Genomic DNA, 6,835 nt, shown 5'->3' on the forward strand with positions numbered 1-6,835 from the left:
TGCAATCCCATAGTAAAATTGTTTAAGTAAAAATAACTTGTGGACAATAATGATGATTAAGATTTTGCTGACTGCAGTTCGAATAGAAATCTAAAAAAAAAATCAATGACAGAAAGACATAAACACCCGCCAGTCCACCCAAACTTCCAAAAAACCCCTTCACCCCAACAAAACGAAATTACATTATACAAAAAATAAGGGTACGGAATCTTCCAATCGCAATACAAATAAGCGGACGAAATCTAAACCTTCCAATTGCAAGCTCCTTATTTGACAGAAGTAAGATTGATCCCACTTGTCTTGTCTTAAATCTTTGACTGATTGATAATATTTCAAGCTAATTCTTTGACGTTATATAAGCATATAATCTCTCTAACGTTTAACACATTGAACCAAAGAGGCAAAAAAAATAACGAATCCATCGTAACGTTGAGACTTTGTATGGATGAAAGCATGGTGATCAAAACTATCTATTAAATTGAGGCTGGACAAAGGTTTCATAAATATTTTTAAATCAAATAAGAAGAATTATATTATATATAAATAAAGGCATATAACAACCTCGTATGGACTGCTGATCTCTAACCCAGTTGATGCATTAGGAGTTGCCCCCACCATTGTGTTAATAGATACTAATAACCCTGAAATTCAAAAAAAAAAAAAGAAGTAACAAGGATAAATAAAAAATCGAAGAATGTCCAGGCACATGGATGAGGAAATAAATGCTAGCAATTATGTCCCAATTCAAAATTTTACCTAAAGCACCTTTGTCCGCGGTGGGGAGGCAATTCTGGCAAGAAAAACAACCTTAGGAGGTTAGTGTTTTCTTGTCGCCTAAACCTAGATTTGCAGAGAACAATTTTTTTTGGTGGGTTAAATAAAAGCTTTTTGAGAAGCCAACACATGTATCATATATATATATATAATAAAGTCGTATCCTAATATTTATTCCTCCGTATTTTCTCTCTCCTACGTAGCTTAATGAGACGGCAAGAAGTTTCCTACGTGGCTTGCTACTTTTTTGTTTGGATGTATATCAATTCTTATTTCCTATAAGAATTCTTAATATTATATGATTCTTATTTCCTACCCAAACAAGGAACTAAAAAGTAATTTGATATAAATAAAAGAGACATAAATCTTCTCTATTAGATATATAGGAATAAATGATAATATATATTTTTTATGGTGTCCTTTTTTTTAAAATTTTTTTACAACTTCATCATACATCCTTTTTATTTTAAGATAATCTACCTGTATATCTAGACATGAAAATTGAAGAAAGTTTTTACAAGACTCACAGTCCCCATGCATAATTGATGTACAAAAAGAAATGGCACTTCATCTGATTGAAAATTTCTGCAAAAGTCCCTAAAGAAAATGGAGAGTCATCAACCAAAGAAATAAACGTACCTTGCATAAAAATTGTAGGGTTTTATTTCCTATAAGAATCCTTTTTATTTTAAGATAATCTGCTCGTATATCTAGACATAGAAATTAAAGAAAGTTAGCCAAGAAAGTTTTTACAAGACTCACAGTCCCCATGCATAATTGATGTACAAAGAGAAATGACACTTCATCTGATTGAAAATTTCTAAAAAAGTCCATAAAGAAAATGGAGTGTCATCAACCAAAGAAATAAACGTACCTTGCATAAAATTTGTAAAGTTTTATTTCCTATAAGAATTCTTACTATTATAGAATTCTTATTTCCTACCCGCAGCGTGTTTTTTTTTTTAAAAAAAAAATTTCTTTGGGGAGGCTTGGTAGAAGTGGGGAAGCTAAGGCCTCTTAGCAGGAAATAAAACGGGGGTTTTTTACAAAATGGCCCGCTTAAATCTTCTTTGTCACGCCCCTTGGGCTAGCTAGCTAGCAGTTCAAAAGGGTGTGTATTAAGAAGAGCAAGAGTTTAGTTTATGACCAGGATGGGCTTGCGTTTCAACTTTGTGAATTGGTAGTTGGGCCACTTGAATTCTTTCGCTTAATAGAAACTCGCCAAATTTCATGGGTTTTCTGAAATGTTTCCGTAAATGTTGTGTGATGGTAAATTTAGTTTTTTTTTAGGTGCAGATCTCGTGTGTATTCTACTGTCTTGGCTATTACTTAATGTGCTAATAATAATCCAGCTAAAGCTTTGCTAGCTAATTCAAGTGAACGGCTGATAAAATTATACACTTCTTCTAAAACTAGTCAACGAGATATTGTTGATATTTTTCACTGCCCAAGTTTTGAACTTGTTGGTCCTGGCAGGCGGCCAGATGAAAAAGGAGAGGAGGTAACAAGGGGGTGGGAAAGGGGAATTGAACGGGCGGGGGTGGATAAGGAGGAAGGAGAAGAAGGAAAGGGGGTGGGGTGGGGAAAAAGAGGGAGGAGGGAGTGAGGGTAGGGTAAGAGTATTGGCACTCTGAGAAAGTAGCAATTGCACTCCGTTCCATGATATACATATATTTTTTTGGATATTTTTCTAGTTTCCTTTGGAAAAAAAGGTTCCTAATGGTCACGAATCCAAGCTTGGTGGTATACGTCATCAAGAAACCGAGAGTTTAAAGTAGTAAAACCAATGATAATAAGTGACTAGGGGAGGTTTAAAACTCTATTTTCACGTAGATCAAGAGAACAGATCCTTTGACCTTCAATCTAATATTCAAACTTTTTTTAAAAATATTTTATTAGTGAATGTTTCGATATTCGTTTGAATCGGTGATGATTTATCATATTCTCCTTGACCTTTTTAGATCTCTACTTGGATGTAGATCAAAAAATCTAATTTCTTGACCTACATTCTAATAATCAGATTTTTCTAAAAATATTTCGCTAGCGAGTGATTAGATACTCGTGATTTGAATCAGTGGTGATTCATCGAATTTTTCTTCATCTTTTTCTATCTCTCCTCAATAGAAGTAATCATAACATAAAATCTATCATTAAAACAAGCTTTCTACGTACCTTAAGAAAACGACAAAAGACGTGAGCTTCAGCTGCCCCCACACGTGTGCAGTGCAGTCACTATATAGCCATATTATTGTCATTTTCTTTTTTTGGTCTGCCGCTCTAATCTTATAAAGCTATTACACTGCTACTGTGATCCTCAACCCACAAATTAACACTACTGCTTGGAGGATACTGACTGAGACTGCCAGCGCTACTGGGGGCGTCTACACTGCCAACTTCCGAGCATGCAAACAGCCGAAAATCTGTTGGAATTTGACAATTTGTTGTGGATGTACGCAGAAAAGCAGCGGTTCGGTTCGGTTCATTTTTTACCCGCTCCTCCTAGTGTTTTGGTTTTGAACAAGAGTTGTCTCTCCTCCTTTTGACCCACACCAGCATCCTCCTCTTCATTCTCACCGTAGGGAAATTGATAATGCAATCTTCCTCCGCCGCCCACCTGTCAGTTAGTGGATCCTTCTTTAAATCAATTTGATACTACTATACAATAGAGTGCTGGTAGTATGAAAAGGTACTACTTCTACATTTGGATCCAAAGACTCGCATATTTCTTAAGTTTAACTTGCATCGATATGAAAGACAGGTAACTCTAAAGAAGAATAAGAAATCCAAGAACAAAAATAAATACGAATAAGTAGAAGAAAGAGAAAAATACAATGCTGGAAAAAGCAAAAAATATTAAGTAATATTTTATACACTCCTCTGTGTGAAAATCTTTTTTATAGTGGTAGGTAGATTCAGATGGAAGATATATAATCTTTATTCAAATTTGAAATTCACTCCTATTCGTGCAAAAAAAAAAAAATCTGTGTACTCAGAGTATAAAAGATTTATTCAAAATAATAAAAAAAAAAAAGCCTTGGACATACCTAAATTGGGTAACAAAATGGTGAAGGAAGATAGAAGCTTCAAGCCTGGCCAGGTCAAGGCCCGGGCACAGCCTTTGTCCACCCCCAAAGGGAGTGAAGCTGCTGCCGCTCGTGTCCCGCTCCTGCAATGTGCGGCTACTAGTTTACTTTTTCCATACCAATAAGCATAAAAATCAGAAAATGCTCACAATATCTGATGATATTTTGTGAAAAACTTGTTGTAGGCAGCTGCAGTTGAGGCCCAAAATATTACGCTACTATTTGAGAAATCAAAGGGAAGTCTATTTGTTTTTTTTCTTTTTGAAGGAAAATCAAAGGGAAGTCTACAGCAGGGAATTGGTCATATATATATATATGTGTGTGTGTGTGTGTGTGTGTGTTTAATTTCTTACTTGCCACCGCCAGGGGTTGAACAGACAGGGAGAATCATATGCATCTTCATCCAGATGTATGGATCTAAAATACGTAAATACACACTATTCTTTTGGTATGAAATGTCCTTTAATCTCAACGTCCTTGGTGACTTTCCTCATTACTCCTATGATTATGTTTCCCATTCGCAGTGTTTCTGTGATCACCTGCATTATGCATGCATGCATATACACATATATATATGGTCAAAACCACGCGTATATAATTGCGGCTGGTGGTACATAATGAGTGCATTAATTCATATTGATTGGTTCTAACGGGTTTCCAGTTTTGAAGTCATATGTTTCCCCATCAGCTCAGTCAGAGATCTTGGATAAGTGGAAACAATCGTAGGATTTCCAAATATATGCGACTTGAACACCTTCCCATATCTACAAATGAAAGATAAACACCCCAAAACTTCATTTAACCAGCAACAAGTACACTATCAAACGTCGTCATACTACAAGAATATCATCATTAGCTAGGTAGCTAGCTTTATTGAAGATTTATAGATATAAAACGGCTTACATGAGACGACGCTTGTCCATGAAGGTCTCAGGGCGGTCAGAGTAAGCGCAAGAGATGAAGTCGAGGGTTTCTCCGAGAAAAGGCCATCCAAGAGTGCCTAAAGGGAGTCGAGGAGTGGTGTAGCTTGACAGGAGTTTGCAACATATGAGTTTCCTGTAGAAAATAATGGCGGACAGGAGGATTGCTGTGGCCAACAAATTGCCCGTACAATTGTCCATTTTGGAACTTTTTTTTCCGCTAGCTACTTAAGCAGGAAATCAATGGTAAATCACTAGTGTTTTCCCCTAATCATGGTGATGTAGCAATACCTTTGCAGAGGAAAACAGTCGGGCATATGGGCCGACGTTCGAGTGAGAAAGAGATTAAGTTGGGTAACCCCTCTTTTAATGGATGTAGATGGGTGCGGCAGGAAAAAAAAAAAGAAAAGAGAAAAGAAAGGAACGTGATATACTGTATGTATGTGCTTGAGGGATAATTTGACGAGTCAGCACATGTTGCCTCGAGGGTTCGTGCGCTTCATGTCGGCTGGACCAGTGTTTTCGGCCGATTTTCTTTGGGGATAGTGGCCCGACCAAATTATTGACCGCAACTTTGGTCCAAAATCCAAATAATATGGAGTATGGTGGATTTTCAGGGTCTTGGGGTTTTGAGATTTCTAATCCATGCAACAGTACTTATTGAAGTTATATATCCATCCATGTGATAAATTTCACTTGAAGCATAGATAACTCATTCAGATATTTATATTTATATATATTAAAAAAAAGTCAATCAGATTCAACGACTACTAAATCTTGGTCATGAATGATTGGAATCAAAACAAATGTATGCATGATGAGATCTCTACCTATATATTTGTTTTGCAGTGTAATTGTTATAGCATTTGATAAAATTTTCTAATCGGTACCCTAGGGTGTCATTTGTTAATAGGGCTAGATTACGCCTAATGACCTAATTTATTATGTAAACGCACACTCTCATATTTAATGCACCTCTGTATTTAGATTTTTTTAAAAAAATAATTTTATATTTGATAAAAAATTAACACCTAATATCCCTCTTAATGAGTGTCATTAGGGTACTCGTTAGTTAAACCCTCATTTTATTATGTCAAAAATCACTACTCTCATATATAGGATAGCAGCTGGTCTTTTATTTTTTTATATTTATATTTTTGGATGGAATATAGGGGCTGATCGGCATGACGATGATGGTAATGCTACGGATGTCCTCAAACAAAAAAATAGAACACTATAGAAAATTAAATCGTTGTACCCAAAACCCAGCCTACTTCATTCATCGAAGTGGGTAAAAGTAGTAGTATATGATAGATGCAGCTCAAAGGAACGAATTTATGGGGTGTAAACTTTGGATAATTTTCTAATCATATTGCTTTTATTACCAAAAATTTTTTTAAAAAAAGGGAATGAACGATTCACACGTCATGAAGTACTAGGAGTAAGGAATAAGAGAAATAGACAGAAAATTAGAGAATTGTCCACTAATTTTATTTAATAGAAATATGAATATTTACTCCTTTGACAACGGAGAAGACATAAACGTAACCATAAAGTAAACAAACAATCAGGGTAAAAAGTAATTAAAGCAATCCGTGAACTATTACGTATAACGCAAACCCATGAATGAAAAGACAACACTGACAAAATCCTCAAGATCAAGAAACCCTCATCAGAAAATTTCAGAAAATGTCAGGAAGAAACCCTCATCAGAAAATGTCAGGAAGAAACCCTCATCAAGGCCGGCGGAAGGCTGACGAGTCGTACTCAAGATGTCGATGAATCTTAAAAGCGCTTTTGTACCGTGCACCCACCGCAGAATCAATGTCTATGGGGTTCAGCCATACATTAGTTGCTTTCTCAAATACATCAACTCCTTTGGTGATGACTTGACCCTCATAAGTGCGTCCAGAGTTCTTGATAACCTTCTTCATGATGTCGCAATCTTGGACACAACCGAGGAGCAAGAATTGTCTCGCCATGATCTGTTCCTCTATGTCCCGTGTTTCTTTAGTTTCATACGTCACGGATTTCCACACACCTAGATACTCTCCAATC

The 6,835-nt window shown here is 36.1% G+C and overlaps 1 pseudogene; it reads right to left on the reverse strand.

Moving 5' to 3' along the window:
* Positions 1 to 3,241: 3,241 nt before the first annotated feature.
* Positions 3,242 to 5,022, reverse strand: LOC113742421 (cytochrome P450 90D2-like; annotated as a pseudogene).
* Between the last annotated feature and the right edge of the window lie 1,813 nt (positions 5,023 to 6,835).

This window comes from Coffea arabica, chromosome 4e (assembly GCF_036785885.1).
Source record: "Coffea arabica cultivar ET-39 chromosome 4e, Coffea Arabica ET-39 HiFi, whole genome shotgun sequence".
In the NCBI taxonomy this organism is placed as follows: domain Eukaryota; kingdom Viridiplantae; phylum Streptophyta; class Magnoliopsida; order Gentianales; family Rubiaceae; genus Coffea; species Coffea arabica.